This window comes from Triturus cristatus, chromosome 9, assembly GCF_964204655.1.
Source record: "Triturus cristatus chromosome 9, aTriCri1.1, whole genome shotgun sequence".
NCBI lineage: Eukaryota > Metazoa > Chordata > Amphibia > Caudata > Salamandridae > Triturus > Triturus cristatus.
This window is the reverse complement of record NC_140592.1, coordinates 344240853-344260581: the sequence shown is the minus strand read 5'-3', so window position 1 is coordinate 344260581 and position 19729 is coordinate 344240853.

Here is a 19729-nt window from a genome sequence, read left to right as displayed (position 1 = left end):
CTGTTGTCATGTCATAGCAGCAAATAACCAGATTTATATTCTTTGTTCATGCTAATAGTTCCCTAAAAGGAATAAATACTTAATAAAGTAGATGAATAATTTGGGACCCAGTCTGGCACCTAGAAAGAAGGTTTGTATAAGGAACCTGCATGCACGAGAATCAATTTTCAAATGGATTTCCCCGACTCCAGGAAGACCGTCACCCATGCACTCATCACCAGCAGACTGGACTACGGAAACGCACTCTACTCCGGAATCAACAAAACCCTCCTTCGCAAACTCCAGACTGTCCAGAACGCTGCAGCCAGACTCGTCCTCAGCATCCCACGACATGACCACTTTACCCAGCACCTCCACAACCTCCACTGGCTCCCAGTCAAAAAAAGCATAACCATCAAACTGCTCACACATGCCTACAAAGCTCTCCATTACACCCGACCACAATACCTCAACCAAAAAATCTCCTTCCACACCCCCAAGAGAAACCTCCTCTCCACCGACCTAGCCCTCGCCACGGTCCCCCGCATCCATGGGGCTAGAACGGGTGGCAGATCCTTCTCCTGCATCACGGCCAAGACCTGGAACAAACTCCCCCTCAGCATCAGACGAAGCCTGACACTGCACCTATTTAGAAAAGACTTCAAGACCTGGCTCCTTGGATGACCTCGGAGCTGCCCGCACCTCCCTCAGCACCTTGAGACCCCCACGGGTGAGTAGTGCACTCTATAAATTCCTAATTGATCTGAAATGTTACCTGCTGCTGCCGAGCACAGTAGAAAAAAAAGCATGGAAAGGCAGTCCCTGGAGTTGTTTTTTGCTCTAGTTTATTCAGACTAGCAAGCCCAGCCCATTTAATTTCAGCTGAAGGGGGGGGGGGGGTCACCGCAACTAGTAACAAGGTCAGATAACTCCCTGACCCCCAAGCCTCTCCACTCTAGTACTCCATTAGTCATCTCAAATTCATCTAACAAGAATGTAAGTGTCCCCCTCCAAGGACCTTTCAGATTCTGTCACTGTCAGTCCAAGGAGGCAGGCTATACATCATTTCCAGCCATCAAACTGGGTTGCTCCTTGGCCAGCATGCTACTGGTCTAGCCAGTAGTTTCAATACAAGACAGATACAAAATCAGAAAAATCATCATAATACAGTATTTCCCCCCCCCCCTTTAGACAATAAACTGAGAGGAACGAATAGAAAGATAAAAGTATTTTAGAGACATCCAAACTGTTCATAATTGATGTTTCATGTAAAGAGATGGAATTGCCATGCTTAGAAATACAGAGATTTTTCACAAACTGAGATTTAAATATCATCTTGCCCTTCTAGAACCTTTGTTATGATTATTATGTGTTTTTCTCTTCTAGGTATCCCCTGGTAGGTTACACTTGTCAATCATTTGCTCCCCGTGCTATTATATGCGGATGGCGCAGTACTGATGGGGTTAACCCGAAAAGCACTTTGTCTACTGGTGCACGCATTTGTTGAATTTATGGCTGCTCTGGACTCTCAAACTAATTTTTCAAAATCGTATAGCGCGCGGCCCAAAGTGTTAACAGCGTCCCACCCTTACTCTGGGCACAAATCATTTGACAAGCACACCCACGTTTTCCTACCTAGGGGTCACATTTGCTGCAGCTGGATCATGGGTTCCCAATATTGCACAGTGTAGGGTGAAGCTGTCAGGGCAGTAGACTCAATAAATACCTTACCACAGCCCCCGGGGGTGTTCTCTTCTCCAGCTCCTGCAGATCTATTAGACCAAATGTCTCTCTGTCCCTGTATCGTCGTCCTACTTTATTTGCCCTGATAAACTGGGTCTGACCTACTTGGTAGATCGTATCAGAACTTGTCCCCCACTACTGTGGATGGCTATTTGGAGAACTGAGGTGGCTTATTTAACTAGGAACACCATCCACTGTTGTCTTGAGTGTGACAAAGGCCTCTCCATTCCTTGGCTAGCATATGTGAGGGAAACCTTTCAAAAGATTAGTTTGCTCCATATATTTTCGGGTCTAATAGCAGCTTAAACAAACAAGTATTTGCAATGCAATAGGTCTTGCATTTAAGAGAGTTTGAGCTATTGGCATTGTAAATGACAATGCCTTTTATTTATGTATTGTTCTTAAAACAGATAAATAAAAGGCCTTGTCATTTACAATGTCAATAGCTTAAACCCGTAAATGCAAGACTTATTGCTATTGGAAAAAATAGTGCTCGAAGGCTGTATTTAAAGACTACTGAGTAACAACAGTCGTAACAGGGGTTGTCGCCATGGTTACAAAATGAGACAAGGCGGTACTAAGGAGGGACTACTAAGCATATTGACCAATGAACAGCCACAGTTTACAGTGGACAATGGCACAAGCCAATGGAAAATATAGGCGAAAGAGTGGGTGGACCTTCAAGTCCCCACATGAAAAGAGCATGCCTCGAAGAGCAGCGCATGCGCTGCCCAGGCTCGACCTAAAAACATGTACAACAATTGCTATGTAATTTAGGCCTCTCCAGGAGACTTGAGGATGAAAGGTGCAAGCCCACTGTTGTAACTTATCTGAGTATGAATATAGGAAGCCTACCGACTAACTTACCTTCTTCACACACATTGGGGTTGGGAAGGTAGTTTGTTTCATTTCAGGGCTCACACAATCAAGTATCTTCTGTGCTTCCTGTTGGGTTACCAGAGGAATCTAGATACAAACCCTTGCCCTTGTGACGGAAGGTCTGGGCAAACTATGCTTCAAATTGCCTTTTTCTGTAAGTTTTATTTATAATTCACAATGTTTTTTATTCCTTCTAGTTAAACTCAGAAATGTGAGACTATCTAGGCAACCTGTTAACTTTTTGTTACAACTGACTGGTGAAGAGACAAGTTTCCCTGCTGGTTCTTTCCTGAGATCAGCTGTCCAGTCCCGAAGCACAATGCACTTTGACTAAGTTAACACCCTTGATATGACACATGTGACTGAAATTTTCAACTGGAATGACTTGTTATTTGACATTACTGATTTTATTGTTTTTAATGTACCCATTGTGTTTTTATTGCAGGTTTTACTATTGGATTGTGCACTTTCGTGGAGGCTTGTGCGCCCTGAGAAAGTTATTGAATCGAATTGAATGCATGTTTTTCTTTGCAATGTGATTATCAAATCTGTGTGAATATATTGATATTTTTAATACGAGATGACGTTTCTGTTCTAAATAATTGTTATATTAAGTTGGGAACTAAGATCCATGGAACGCTGATAACTACTTTAATGTTATTATTCAAAAGAACACAGTCTTGAAAAATACAAATAAATAAAACGCATCAGACGACTTTCTGCTTATTGTTTACCCTAACAGGTTCAACAACTACTAAACGATTTTATATAAGCTAAGCTCAGAGTGTGAAAGGCGAGAGAGAAGCTTTATGCCAGGCTCTGTTATTATAGTGAACATAAAGCCTTATTTTTAAAACAGGTATTCGGTGTGAACCATCTTGGAAACTCAAAACAGGCTTTCCTTTAGTTGCTAAGGTTAGTTTACTAAACAGAAGAATGAGGATGGGATTATTATAAAGTTATTAGGTGACTTCAACAAGCGGTTCTCTGCGCGCACATGACTTGGTTTTGCTGCCACAGGTGCTGGAGGGGGACTATGTCCTGCAGTGATCTAATCCCCGAAGGAGCAGGGCTGGGCTGGACAGAACAGGCTAGAAGTGCAGCCAGCATCTCGCAGCGCCGGGCGCCCCAACCCCCCCCCCCCCCCCCCCCCCCCTCGGCACTGCACTCTGGCCAGAGAGCTCCTGATTGAGGCTGGAGGGGGCCCCTCTTCGTACCGTGCAGGGAGGCCCCCTCAATTTTCGTTACGCCAGTGCCCCAGGCATGCGCCTGGGCGAGGACCAGCCCAAGACAGGCCTTCTTCACCTGGAAGAGGCTGAGCTGGGTCACCCCCCTTGGTTCCCTTATCTGCGGCACCACAACTTTTTGGGGGACTCCATTTTTCGTACCCTTTGGCTCTTGGACAATCTACTAGCTATGGGCAAGCGCAAATTGGCTGCATGGAAGGACAGTTCCACTGTTAATCCACAAGCTTGCGCAATGTTGGACTATTACTTGGTTCGAGCAGTAGGTGTAGTCAACAAAGAAATATAATTTGCAGAGAGACATTTGTCCCTTGAAATGGGGGGAGGCCTAGTTTTGTTTCATGGAGAATGGATTTATTACAGTCTGGTACCCCCTTAAAGTTGTAGCAGTCTAACTCTCACCTAGGCCCCAAGGCATGTTTTCCGACGACCTTGGATAGGGAGTCAGCAGTGGATGGGCTTGATCTGCCTGGGAACACTAGGTTTTGCGAGTCATCTGCCAGGAATAAAAGGAAAACGAAACTGGGGCCTATCCATAGCACCACAAGAAACAGGGTCCTATTGCCCGTTCCTCTACCAGTGCATTATCAATCCTGACGTTAGAAGTGGGGGGCCTAAAGTAACGTGCGATAGTGTCTTGGACCAAGTTAAAACTATTATGACATCTGCAATTGCTCTCCTTGTGGACAGGTTAAGCAGCTTGAAAGGGGAATGCCTTCCAATGTCACTTCCTGTGACATCATCAGGGTGGGACAAAGGTCAGATAATCTCACTTCCTGTAATGTCACCAGATCAAAGTTCGTTTGATGTAACTTCCTGTGACATCAGGCGGGGGGGGGGGGGGCTGGGGGTCACATGGCACATAATGTCACCTCTGCTACCCCTGGCATTTTTATAAATCAACGTCCAAGGCCCCATATAGGGCCAGCTTGAATTCCTGGTTGCCCACCGTTGTACCATTTATTGCTGGGTTATTTTGTTTTTTTAATGTGAGGGGTTCCATTGCGAGGGCTAACATAGCTGGTGACAGCGCACATCCCTGTTGTGTGCCTCTAGTCAACCTTGAAGTCGGGGATAAAGCCCTGGTTGCTTCTAATATTTGGTCACAGGGAACTTATAATTAGCAATGATCCATTTAGTCATCTTTGGTCCTAACAGTGTTTTTTGGAGGATCTTAGCCATGAACGTCCAGTTGACTCTATCGAAGGCCTTCTCCGCATCGAGCGAAAGAAGAGCCATCGGTTGTGTTTGGTCACTCCACTACCTCTATGAGGAGGGCAGCAGGCCTAGTATCGTCTCGCATGTCAAGCTTTTATAAACCTGCTCTGTTATCCTGACATTAATTTAGGCCAGATCCCTTGAAGTCGGGAGACTATGATGGGTATGCAAATTTTGACATCAGTGCTCAATAAGGCAATGGGTTGATACGAGGAGCATAATAAGGTGTCCTTGCCGGCTTGGCACTGAGCGACAGTTGTGACTCCAACATAGAAGAAGTACTCTCCTCTTGGTTAAGCCTGTGTTTTTGGTCACAATCACGTATCCATTATAAGTACGTTGAAAACTTTGATATAAGATTTCATTCTACTTCTCATATCTTTTTTGCTGTTTTTTGGTAATTACGGTTCATCTTCTCCGAAGGTACTGGGACCTAGTTGTACAGTGAAGCCCTTCGGGGCAGCCCTGTCAGCCTGCGTATCTCTACACGCGAATTGCAGGAGGTGTTATCCTTTAGTGCTCTGTTTCTATAGCTTCACTAGTATGTTCTCTTGGTCATTTATATGTTTTTCTTTTTTATACTAATTTCAGTATTATTTACGCTCATTCTGTCCTAGGTATTGCATGTGTGCTGTTTTTTCGTTGCAATGGCATCTGAGTTGTAGGGATGTAACAACCCTACTTACCCTTATAAGTACTGCTCATACGTTGTCCTGCAGAGTGGCGATGATGCGCGTCTCGCTTTATATCTCTGGCCTGAAGCGCACGTTCTCCAGGATTTGTCTTGGGCTACATTTTATCTACTTGCCGGGTGTTTGGACTTTCTTTGTTTTCCAGTTTACCACTTTGGCAATTTTTTTTTTTTTTGCTTGTCATAACTCAATCTTGAATATTTATGCACAATTGATAGGGTTTTATTTTTGAGTGTGTGTGTGTGTATATATCGGCGTGGATGGCACTGAGCTAATCCTATGCGTAAAGACTGATAGAAAAGCAGACATTTGAGGTGAGCAGATCTAGAGTGTGCTGGTGTTGAGAATGCTCTATACAGGAGCTGCTTTCCACCTAAATTTGAGAACTACTTCTCTGCTTCTTTTTTTGCACACACACATATTATATATATATATATATATATATATATATATATATATATATACACACATATATATATATCCAACGAAGATTGCTCACACGCTTGAGGCCGCTAATTGAGCTGTAATGACTGCAAATACCACAGTGCAATGCGAAATGGGTGTAACAGAGACACACCGGATGCCACTGAAGGCAATAAATTAAAAAGCACACGTGAACATTTGCTGGGAGCTGGAAAATTCACCGTTTATGTTACGAGCCTCTGAGGAAAGAGACAGAATCTCTGAAACGCGTCAGGCAGAGGGTGAAGAATACGGGATCCAAAGCTGTCTGTTTTCAATGAATAAAGGATGTTCCTTGTCCTGCAGTGGGTTGCGGCCTCAAGCGTGTGAGCAATCTTCGTTGGAGATATATATATATATATATATATACATACATATGAGACAGAAAAGACATTGTGATAAACATGTCGGACAAAGGAGGTAATGTGGTCATCTGGCCACGGGAACAATACATTCAGGAGGCCCACAAACAATTGTCCAATGCAGACTGCTATGCCAAAGCCACCCTGACCGAATATCATAAAGCCAAAGACACAATTAAAAAAGATCTCATGGGCTGGAAAAGGCAAGGTCTTATCTCTAATCAAGAAGTTAATTTTATGTCAAATGACTTCCCTATCATACCAACTTTGTACCTAATTCCCAAAATACACAAAGAGACTAATCCCCCGCCAGGGAGACCCATTATTTCGGCCATCGGAGGCATGAGCGAGCATATCACAGAATATGTTGATTATTTCCTGCAACCCATTGTACAGGCATTGCCATCGTACATCAGAGACACAGGGGACTTTTTGGACAAAATTCAAAATGTCATGTGGGGTGAAAATCTTTTGCTTCTGGTGATGGATATAGAGTCTCTCTATACCAGCATAGACCATCATGCTGGATTGACTGCTGTGAAACACTATTTGGACAAAAGACCTTTAGGCCTTTATAATCACAATATGATGCTTTTAGAAATGGTTAGGTGGTGTCTATTCAATAACTTCTTTATGTTCGATAACACAGTGTATCGCCAAAAACGGGGCGTGGCTATGGGAGCCTGCTTCTCTCCCAGCTACGCGTGTTTACACGTGGGCTGGTGGGAGGAGCAGACTCTCCATGGCACCCTGGCCAGAACATTTGAGGAACATGCATTGCACTGGCATAGATGATGTGTTTTTTATTTGGAAGGGTGACCAAGACAGTGCTTTAACATTTATAAATGAACTAAATAACAACAACATTAATCTTAAGTTCACTACACAGATCAGTCCATCCAAGGTCGCCTTTTTAGACACCACTATCTATGTCATGGAAAACAGGCTTGAATCCACACTCTTCAGAAAACCCAAAGCAGGGAATGCCACTCTCCATGCGACCAGTTCTCACCCCAAACACCTCATTCGGAGCATCCCTTATGGAGAACTCCTTAGATTAAAATGCATCTGCAGCACCAATGAAGAATACACTAGATGTTCAGAGCAGTCAATAACCAGATTTAGGGCAAGGGGATACAATGACACTATTCTTCAACAAGCTCGAGATAAGGCTGCCCTCAAAACTAGAGAAGCCCTACTAAATTCCAACAAAAAAACTGAAACATCTGTACTTGTAAATATCCCAGAGAACACCACTGCACCCCGTCTCATTACTTTGTTCAATCAGCAACACAAACAACTTAGAACGATAGTTAATAACAACTGGCCAATACTTAAAACAGACGCAGTATTGGCACCTAGATTACCAACCACACCTACCATTACCTTTAGACGGGCAGTATCAATGAGAAATCAACTGGTGATTAAAAACCCTGAAAGCATAACCAAAACGTCATGGCTGCATCCCATCAAAGGCTTTTTTAAATGTGCATCATGCAGGGCATGCAAATTCGGAGTTAACAAAACTCACTATAACACTCCTTTCAGTCCCACACCAGTCCGCATAGGGGGACATTATACATGCCGTACGGAATACGCAGTTTACATCTTAACCTGTACCTGCCGCCTCAATTACGTGGGCAGCACCAAACTCCAGGTACATGCCCGTATACTGCAGCACCTGAGGGCTATCGTCAATAATGATACCACCTACCCAGTGGCACGCCATTTTAAGGCTGTCCACAACAATGACCTTAGCTGACTCTCGTACTTCGTGATTGATGCCATCCCCAAATTAAAACAAGGAGGAAACAGAGAACGTATGTTGAGACAACTCGAGACTCGTCTTATAATAGAGCTTGATAGTAAGGCACCATTTGGGCTTAACACCACGGAAGACTTGCACAATTTTTTATAATAGATTTTGCTATAACTTTTTTACAATGTCTTGCCTCGCTATTGCTCACTTTTACAGAATTTGCAAATATCGTTCCATTATGTTCCTTGACCTTTTTCTCCTTGCCATTATGCCAATTAATCTGGATACATTTTTGTCCCATAGTCTTTTTTCTGTGTCTCTTTTACTCCTTTGTAATTTGACCTCGCTACCATTGTTATTTACAAATGTCTTACAATAGCACCTATATGACTATTTTAAATAATTCATCCTCATGGACATTAGATTTTACCATGATGTTTTGTTTAATTTATTTATACGTGCGTATTGTGCTTACACTACAAATTTTGCACATTAATTACTCATTTGCACATTATTTGCACTTTACAACTATTTTTGCACTTCAACGTGTACGCACTAAATATAATACAAATAAACAAATAAATACATACACATTGATAGAAATTCACTAGGTACATCACTCTTTAAATGGATTGACATGAAACTTTATTGATATACTTTTTCCCTGCAATTTGTTTTCATTCGTGCAACACATGTTTTGACAGCCCTTTAGGTAAATTTCTAGCAGGATTTGCACATTTCGCATCCTAATTGTTGGCCGGTTTGCACTAAGCAATATTGCATTTTTGCAGCTAATTTTATACTGGCCCGCGCTTTAATCATGCGCTGATTACCGGATTATACAGGGCTGTCTAAGTTTTTTAAATTGTCCAACATTCAGGCTTTAATTATATTCAGCTTAGAGACTTCTACATGATGGATGCTGCAATTTTTTTTTTCATCTACATACAAATGATTGATAATGTTGCATCAGTATTGTACAGTCAATGTGATCTTTTTTCCTATTTGCAGGGATATACAAAATGTATACCATAGTATGTCTTCAATGTCTATCCATCATGTGATATGGGTGTTATCACTTTAAAAACTGTCACTCGCAAAGTCAGCCTCATGTGATCAAGGCCGTTTACCGTCCGAAACGCGTCATGGCAGACAGAAGGGAGTCACAAATACAATAAAACATTTGTATTTACCGACGAAGAGGAGTTTGTGCGTTCATTTTCCACCACACTGCGAAAGTTGGTGAATGCTTGAATCCAATATACATATATATATATATACACACACACACATACACAAATGGCTGACTTTGCCCCCTTTCATGTTTTTTCTTTTTTTAGGTCACTTATTATCTACATAATTTGTTATTGTATTTATACAACATTTTTATGTCCTGATGATGGTCACGGTAGTTTTACCACTAGGCCGAAACGACTTCCTTTGTCTTATTCACGTGGTCTGCCTTAAAATCATTCTTTAATTGTCGATTGTTCAGCAACCTAACTATAAAGTACAATCTGCTGTCATATGTGAAACCTTCAGCCAATCATGGCATTTTAGCCAGACTACCATACTTCAATAATGATAAGCAAAACTATATCACAAAGAACTGTCTGACAATGTACCATGATAAGGTCACTTGACAGCTATGACGGACAACAACTTGTACACCTTGTCATGACTTATGTCTATTTCTTTGATGCGCTTCCTAACCCAAAGCAAGCACCACTGATCTTTTAGTACTAGAACAGGTGCTATACAGGGGGAGAAAGACTGCTGTTAAACACGGATCCTTGCTTTAAATAAAAAATAAAAAAAACACGTTTGAGACAAATCTTGCTTCTGAACGTTTGAATTCTGTTTTGGGCTTTTTGCTCTGTGGGAAGGGGGAATTCGTTTTGCATGGGCACTTTGTACTACGTCGGGCATTTATGGCCGTCCTTTTGTTCTCTACATGCACTAGTTTCCCGGCTTGCTTTCCATAAATGAATGCTGCTAAACGCTGATCCTTGCTTTAAAAAAAAAAATATATGTTTTTTAAACAAATCTTGCTGCTGAACTTTTAGGACTGTTTTGAGCTTTTTGCACAGTGTAAAGGGGGAATTTGTTTTGCACAGGCACGGTGTGGTCAATAGTCCTTCTTTGGCTTCTCATAAATTGGATATCTTTTCATTATTAATTGACTGTTCCGGACGCACTTTTCCTTACGGAGACATGGCACCATGATAACTCTGCTCCAGGTGTGGTTTAATTTCTTCCGCCTGGATATAGTATTGCAAGGTTAGACCTGTCAGGGAAGGAGGGGGGTTAGCCATTATATATAAAGACACTTTCAGAGGTACTTTTTCTTTACTTGATGGTGCAAACTGTGAAAGTATTCTTTCTACGTTGATTTTTACCTCTACCTTCACTTTTTCTGGAATCCTAGTGTATAGGATGCCAGGCCCATATACGCAGTTTTTGCAGGCTCTACTTGACATGGCAAAAGACACACAATTGAGGGACGAAATGCAGACCAGATCAAAACATTCACCCCAGTCAAGAGAACTGGGTTAAACCCATCATACATGTTGCTCACCATGCCACCCCTGTTTAGACCCGGCAATATACAAATCAGTCTTGACCCTGTGCCTCCTGGGAATATTCCAGCCCGAACTGCCAAGCCAGGTCCTCCCTGGACCGGAAACAAGCATTCTAGGACCAGTTTCAGGGTTTCACTCCTCATCAGCCGGATAGCTTGAATCTAGTGACACAGTAAGCCCGGGACCCATGTCAAGGCATACCCAGCGCACTTAGAGCGAGAAAGCAAAAGACACACAATTGATGGACGACAGGCAGAACAAATCAAAACATTCACCCCCAGTCAAAAGAACTGGGTTAAATTCAACATTCTTTTGCGCACTATGCCACCCCAGTTTAGACACAGCCATATGCAAATCAAGCCCGAACTGCCAAGCCAGGTTCTCTCTGGACCGAAAACAAGCAACCTAGGACCGGTTTCGGGGTTTCACCCCTCATCAGCCAGAATAACTTGAATCCAGTGGCACCGAGAGCCCGGGACCCACGTCTGGACATACCCAGCGCACTTAGAGCAAGAAAGCAAAAGACACACAATTGATGGACGGAATGCAGGACAAGTCATGCCGCCACATATTCGGTGAGAATGTCGTTGGTCTAGGTTAAATGTTGAGAACTGGTCAGACATCTTACAGACCACTAAACCTGATTTAACTAACATAATTACTTCCTCTACGTGTTTTTGAATGAATGAATCACAGCATATCTGGATACATTTCTTCCTGCCAAGAGGTGTAAGACCACCAACAGGGAAAAGAAATTTAATTCCAATCTTCTTGCCTTGAAAAATGAATGCAAACGATTAGAGAGATGTTGGAGACAGGCCTACAGTAAGGCAAGCAAATTTAAGTATAGCAGCGTCATTAGGCGCTACCTTGCCAAAATAAAAAGTTTTCAATCCGCCTAATATTCTGTGAAAATTGAGCACTCTCAATTCTTTGAAAGAGATCTTTCAGATCCTGACGGATATTATAGAGCCTACTTATGTCGGTTGCATCCTTGAAGCCTCAGTTGAGCATAGTAATAATTTTGTGACATTCTTTCAGAGAAAGATCTTGGATATCTGCTCCTTTTTCTCTGCTGAATCCATCACTGAGCAACCTTCAGTAAGCGTCACTGAGCCTCTGTCTGCACAATCGGTAGGAGTTCTTATGGCCCTTCCTGCTTTTATGATGAGTTTACTCACTGATCTTTTTATAACTGAAAAATCAGCTTCCCCCCTTGATCCTGCCCTCCTTCACATCTTACGTCTGGAATTGGATAGTATTGCCCCAACTTTGGTTGACTTGCTGAATCTCTCGCTCCTCAGTGGGAAAGCAGCTCCCCTGCAATGGAAATATGCAGTGGTTGATCCGCATGTAAAAAAAAAAAAAAGGACTTGTTCCTCTTTGCCATAGTAATTACAGGGCAATTTCCCTTCTACCTGACCCAGCAAAGCTCTTGGAGAAATATGTTAAACATTTGTCTGCCGTTCTTGAGTCTAATGAAATCCACCACCCCACTCAAATGGGGTTTAGACGACAGCAAAACACAGAAACAGCTCTGCTGGCAGTGGTCAAGGAACTTAAATCTCTCGTAGACTAAGGAGGTTCGGCAGCCATTATCTTATTAGATCTAAGTATTGCCTTCAACACAGTTGACCATCCCCCTCTTAACCAGAGGACTTCCAAAGTGAGTGTCGCAGGCCAAGCTTTGAAATGGCTGTCTTATTTTTTTGAAGAGTAGAATTTTCCAGGTGTAGGGGTGCCACATGGTTCTTCTTTGAGCCCCACTCTTTTAAAACTTTACGTGCTCCCCTTGGCCGAGATTGTCCATTCCTTTGAGTTGTCTCTGGTTTCTTATGCAGATGACACTCAGCTGGTGATTTCCATCTCGCCTGCCTCCAGCTCTAACCACCTGAGCCTGGCTCCCTGTCTTTTGGAAGTGGCCAGCTGGATGGCCAATTGCAAACTTAAGCTGAATGAGGATAAGACCAAAATCATGGTAATGGGCAACAATCTTAGTAAGAATGTTCCAACTCCCATGACTGACCATCTGGTAGGATTCCCTACTCCTAAAGAGGTGATAAAGAGTCTTGGTGTATGGTTGGATTTCAGACTCACCATGGAGCACCAAGCAAACAAATTGGCAGAAAGTTGCTTTGGCGTTCTTAGACTTCTTAAAAAGGTCTTAAATCTGCTACCCTTCTTAGCCAGAAGACTAATCGTCCAGGTTCTTGTCACTGCTCGCCTGGACTAAGGCAATACTCTTTATCTTGGCTCTTCTCAATATGTGATGAAAAGGCGTCAGATCACAAAGAATGCTGCCTCGCACCAATCTGCTAGAAAGGCATTGAAAGATATTCACTGGCTCCCTGTGGAGCAGTGTGTTCAATTTAAGGCGCTATGCATTTTGCATAAGGCTTGTCATAATTTATTTATTTATAAAGTTTTATTTAGCGCAAACAAGATCTCGAAGGATATCGGAGCGCTTTAAGAAAGAAGGACGGACATAAATCCAATATCGACAACAAGTAAGAATACACAACAGGAATAATCGCTTAAATCCCAGACAAATAATCACATAATTCCCAGACAAATGAATCAAGGAGAGTAGTACAATAAACGGGTCTGTAGCAGGCTACCAAAGGGGTTACACAATGCAGAAAAGAAGAGCATAGATCCAAAATCGACATCAAGTAGGAATACACAACAGGAATACTCGAATGTTTCCCAGACAAGTGAATCAAGGAGAGTAATACAATAAACAGGAATATAACGGGCTACGAAGGGGGACACACAATGCGATAAAGAAGAGAAGCATCACATGAAGGTACAATGGTTGTAAGAACAATGATTTCGAGCATGTGATCCTAGCCCAAGTTAAGAATGTGTTTATTAGGAATCTTTTAGCTTCCAGTTTGAAAGCAGTCATTGAAGAGATTTTGCGTATTTCCGGTGGAAGAGAGTTCCATGTCCTTGGGGCCGCGCCGGAGAAGGCTCGGAGACCGGTTCTCTTTTTGCTAAGGATGGGTGGTTTCAAGAGAAGAGTGATAGCGCTTCTTGAGGATCTCCCACTGCAGGATAATTCAAGCTTTTGCGCTAGGTACCTGGGAGTTTTGAAATGCAGGGCTTTGTGCACCAGAACGGCAATCTTTAACTGAATTCGAGCTTCATAGGGCAACCTTTTAAGAGATTTTAGGATTGGGAATATGTGCTCATTTCGTTTGGTACCAGTGACCAGTCTGGCCGCAGCGTTCAGTGATGCCTTTAGGGGAGCCAGTGTGTATTTGGGAAGGCCACAGAGCGTAGCACTGCCGTAGTCCAGCCTCGGCAGGACCAGTGCTTGTACCACCGGCTTGAAGTCCTTTTGTGGAAGGAATGGCTTGATGTTTCCGAGTGTCCTCATCAAGTGAGTAGCTCCCTTACACACATTGCTGATATGATTTTTCATATTCAGGTGTTTGTCCAGGGTGATTCCGAGAGATTTGTCTGAGTCTATGATGAGAGGGGTGCAATTGAAGGCAGTGAGGTGATTTAGCCAAGAGTCTAGCTTGGGGATGTGGTTCGGGGAGAGATGAAAAGGAATTCAGCTTTGGAGGTGTTGAGCAGTAGATGGTTCTCCGTTAACCAATTTTGCGTAGTTTTTAGGGTAATGTTGAGTGAGATGATGTTTTCCGGGGATGAGATTTTCCAATAAAGGTGTGTGTCGTCCGCGTACATATGGAAGAGAATATTCGTGGAATTTTGAGAATTAGCTACTGGTTCCAAGAAAAGGTTGAAGAGGATAGGAGATAGGGCGGACCCTTGGGGGACACCCATGAGTACTGGAGAGGGAGTGGTTCGCCTTGATTCTTTGTGATCTGTGGTGAAGGAAGGACGAGAACCATTGTAACACCCGAACTGAGAAACCCATCCTGTTTTTCAGAATGGATAGAAGGTTGTCGTGATTAACCGCGTCGAAAGCGGAAGAAAGGTCAAGGAGGATTAGGAGGCAGGAATCATTTTGGTCAAGCATTTTTAAGATGTCATCCATAACGTGCGTGAGAGCCGATTCGGCACTGTGCCCCTTCTGAAAGCCGGATTGATGCTGGTCTAGGAGCTGGAAATTCTCTATGTGAGCACAGAGTTGGGATAGTGCGCATTTTTCAAGTAGTTTGGCTAATGTGGGGATGTTGGAGATAGGGTGGAAATATTGAGGCCAGTTTTACCTGCGTTCGTTTTTTTTAGTATAGGTGACACCTGCGCTGCTTTTAGGCAGTCTGGGATTGTGCCTTGTGACAGAGAAGTGTTTACAATCCTTGTCCAGGTGGGGATAAGTACATTCTTGATTTCTTTGAAGATGGCCGGTGGCAGAGGGTCACTAAAGTGGTTAGATGGATTGATGTTCTGAAGAATCTTGTTGATGTCTTTTTCACTGAATGGGGTAAAGGTGCCCCATGCTGCATTGTTCTTAGGGTTCAGGCTGATAGGTTTGCACTTTTCTGAGAGGTCAAGGGGTGATGCGGACCCGGGGGATGGCAGTAGCACCTTCTTAGTAGCGAGTTCAATGGTGATGAGCCTTGATTTCTCAGTGAAGAAAGCAGCAAGATCATCGCAATAAGTTGGGTTGCCTCCGGAGTCAGAGTTGTTTGGGCCTATAACTGATTGCTGTTTGACCAAGTCGAAAAGTTTCTTGGGGCGGTTTGCAGCTTGATCAAGTTGGTGTCTGAAGTAGTCTGCCTTAGCGCTCTTGATTTGTTTGCTGTAAAAGATTCTAACATCTCTAAGGAGTTTTAGTTGTTCCAAGGAGGGATTGGATCTCCAGTAACGTTCAGCTGCCCTAAGGTTGCGGCGTTCCATGTTTAAATTGTCGTTGTACCATGGTTTGGATATTTTTGTTGAGGCATTTTTTTGTTGGAGCGGTGTGATGTCGTCCATGATGTTGGAGATGGTCGAGTTGTAGGAGTCAGTGAATAACTGAACATCGATCATGTCTGCTTGGGAGGAGAGGGCAGATTTGCAGTGGGCTGCTAGATCAACTGAGTTTATTGATCTGAGGTCCCTTTTCCAGATCTTTGATTTCAACGACACCTCCCTGTTTATATAAAACAGGATGCTGTGGTGATCAGACCAATCACAAGGGGTAATGGAATCCAATGTGATGGTCTGCCCGTTCGAGATAATGAGGTCTAGAGTTTCTCCTATATTGTGAGTTGGTTGATCACAGTGCTGAATCAGTACTTGATCATTCAAAAATGCTTTAAGGCAAGTTACCGCTTGGTCATTGGGGTAAGACCAGTGAAGGTTGAAATCACCAAGGAAGATTTGGGACACGGCTGAGTCGACATTGCCAGAGATGACTTCCATTAGTTGCTCGATGAAGGGCCGATGGTCTCCCGGGGGGTGATAAATAGTGTGAAGTTTATAAACCGGCAGGTTATTTCTTGAGATGCTATGAAACCAACAGAAGGTGCACAGTCCATACAAAACAAAGATAGCAAACTAATAGTTATTGTAAGGGCGTATACGAGATCCTGCGAATAATTGAGACACCCCCCCGCAGGAGATAAGGGTCGCATTCCACTGACAAGACACCCTTTTATGTAGATTGATCAGGTGTCCGGATGTGCTGATTTTTTTGCCATGTCCGTCCTTTTTGGGGATTTCTGTTTTAACGACTTAGACAGATTATACCATAAAGGCAACACACGATTCACTATTTTGGGTACTGGATCACTCTATTGGGTATCACTACCACCCTGACCCCCGATATGATAATCAGGTTGGCATGAGAGGGGCTACAATGACTACTCTTCCCGATAGGATTGATTGGTGGGCATCGTGTTCATATGGTTACTTCACCTTACGTTACCTTTACCAACCCTGCATGACATCGGTTTTAGCAATCTCATTCACATTGTCATTATTACTCACTCCGTTGAGAGTAAACAGTACGGATTACATTGTTTCATTGCCAAATCAACTAGGGTCAACATCTATACCCTGTTTTTGTCTTTAATATGTCCTCGAGAGCTGCTCCATTGTTGTAACGTCTCACGCGCACGCATGCGTGGGTAAATGCCATCTATCCCTCGCGCATGCGCGACAGACGCACGAGGACCTCATTAGAGGAGCGTTGGTTGGTATGCTCCTCGTATAAATTTACTTGCGGTTTCATCACGCTGGTTACCGGCTTTTCCTGATCACTGTTGTTGTGGTCAGGGTCTCGGCAGACAGAGACTATTTTTATAGTGTAAAAGCGCTGACACATGCGCTTTTGAGGATTGCCTCTCCGCTAGCGTCTCATTTAGACGCATGCGCTCCTGTGTGGACACGTCCGCTTTTGTCGATCGAGACACACAGCTGATCTCGATTACAGATTAAAACGTTACACGCGAGCGCTATAAAAAGCACCCTCCCCTTCCGGTCGATACCTCCCAGACAGCTCGTGAGTCAGTCTGAGGTATCGACGGACAGGTAAGGTAGGAGGATGAGTGCTCTTGCTAATTTTGCTCTAAAAACAGATTATCTTCCCAGATCTAATGTGTAGAGCCTAGTGGACATGTCTAGCCACTATAATTAGCCTTTATTAATTCCCAGCATTCCCCTATTTTATATAGGCAACAACCATGCATAACTTCACTTGTTACTGGTTTCTATTATATAACTGGTTTGCTAAGAGACATTATCCCTAAATATTACTGGTTTGCAGAGATATATTCCAATTACATCTTGGGAGTCAGGAGGTTTTTGAGGTTTTGGACTTTTTAATTACTGTAGGTTCCTTTTAATATGTTTAAAATCTGTGTGTTGAGCTCTAAGCAGATGGGTATCAATTGGCAATCTGTCTGGCTTCTTTCTCCACATTTAAACAGAGCGGTGCCTCCTTCTCCGAGCAGTCAGCCGGGTGAGGTGAGGCTTTACTCCCACATAAAGCTGGGTGAGTTTTTTCTAGTTTTTTCTATTTTTTTGACATACAAATTGTATTTCCAAACATCATTAAGAGTTTGTTTGATACTGAAGGCATTGCTGATTCAGCTCTGCCGGGTGGCAATTAATAGTTTTGTTTTGATGTGCATGAGGTTTATGTGTATATTCTTTTTCAGGAATGAAGACATTGTCCTCACGCTCAATGCTTGAGCTTTTCTGGTAGGGTGGCAAGTGCCACGTACATATCTTACATTCACAATTGGTTTGCATGGATTTGTTTTTTCACTTTATGTGATTACTTTAGGCAGTAGCTTTTTTTCAATTTTACGGTCCTGATGAAAGCCGGGTCAAGTGACCGCTCCGGCTGAAACATGTCGACCACACTTTTTACACGAACCAAGAATTAGCCTGCAAAATTCATATCAGACTATAGGTTCTTTTAGATATGAAACTTGATTAATCCATATTAAACACATTTTTTGATCAAGTATTCATTTTTAACCTCACATCACTCTTTAGCACTGCACTTCACAGGAGCCCTCGACTACTTGGGTATACACCCTGGCAGGAGTATATTTTCCTTCTGGGTTTCACTAGCCTGTGCACCAGGCAGAGTCCTGGGTGTTCTGTGATCTCGGGCTCAGACAGTGATTCCTTGGAGTTCCAGATGACGATGCTCCGCCAGTAAGGGTGGGCTGATGGACTCCTATCTCCTGCGGGGGGGGTCTCAATTATTCGCAGGATCTCGTATACGCCCTTACAATAACTATTAGTTTGCTATCTTTGTTTTGTATGGACTGTGCACCTTCTGTTGGTTTCATAGTGTCTATTGGGGATTGGAGGTGCTTCAGTCCTTAAACCAAGTCCCCTTTTGCTTCCGACCCTCCTATAAAATTGTTGTTTTGGTATTTCTTGAGATGCCAAGACAAAGGTATTCACAGGAGGAGGGCAAAGAGGACTCTAAGTGAGAAATCAAGAGTGTGTTCCTATGAATACACGCTAGGCCACCCCCCACCCCCCAGCTTCCGAGCTCTGTCTAGCCTAATTATGTCTTGAGTAGGTGGTACTAGTAGGTCTAGGATAGGAGTGGAGGTGGTATTTAGCCAAGTTTCAGTGAGGATGATAATGTCTAAATCATTCTGTTGGATGAGGTCGAAGATGTCGGAGGCGTATTTATTGGCTGACCTGCAATTGAGTAGTATACATTTGTCGTGGTGGATTAGTGTGGGAAGGAGACTGGGTGACGTTCACTCTCTTGAGGTTGTCTTTATTGATGACTCTAGGATTGTGAGGAGTTTCTCTGTACGGGTTGGAATGGATGGTTTGTATTTTGCTCGTCAGGATCATGTTGGAATTGGACCTAGTAGATTAAGAGTTGTGAAGGTCATTGAGATCATTGGGTGCCAGGTAGGTCTTAAATCTTCTGGGGCGGGAGGGCGAGTTAGCTAAGGGAATGGTTTGTGAGACGGGGGGGGCTAAAAACTGGCCCATGCTTTCACTCACATTAGGGGAGGCTCTGGGCAGGTTATCAGAGGTGAGGAAGGAGCTCATCGCGGGGAAAAGATCATTTGAGAGGGCTTTCAGGTCATGTAGTTCAGTAGTGAGGAGGTGCATCTGGAGATATATATCGTCCAGGCGCATAACCAAGTCTGGAAGGGGTAAAGGGTGTGTTGGGAAAGCGAGCAGAGAAAGGGGGCCTCGGTGTAAGCCCTTGGGGTCCAAGGTGATGGAGAGTGGCTCCTGGGGAGGGAGTTGATCAATAGGGACTAGCGGAGTTCCTTGATCTTTGGATATCAAGGTTGGAGCATTAGCGAGGGCGGTATGACCATTGAGCTGAGGGTCAGATACGGTCCAGACAGGAAAGAGTGGGTTTGACTGATCATGGTCGGTGGAGGGCAATTGCCCACTCACCAACAAAGTAAGA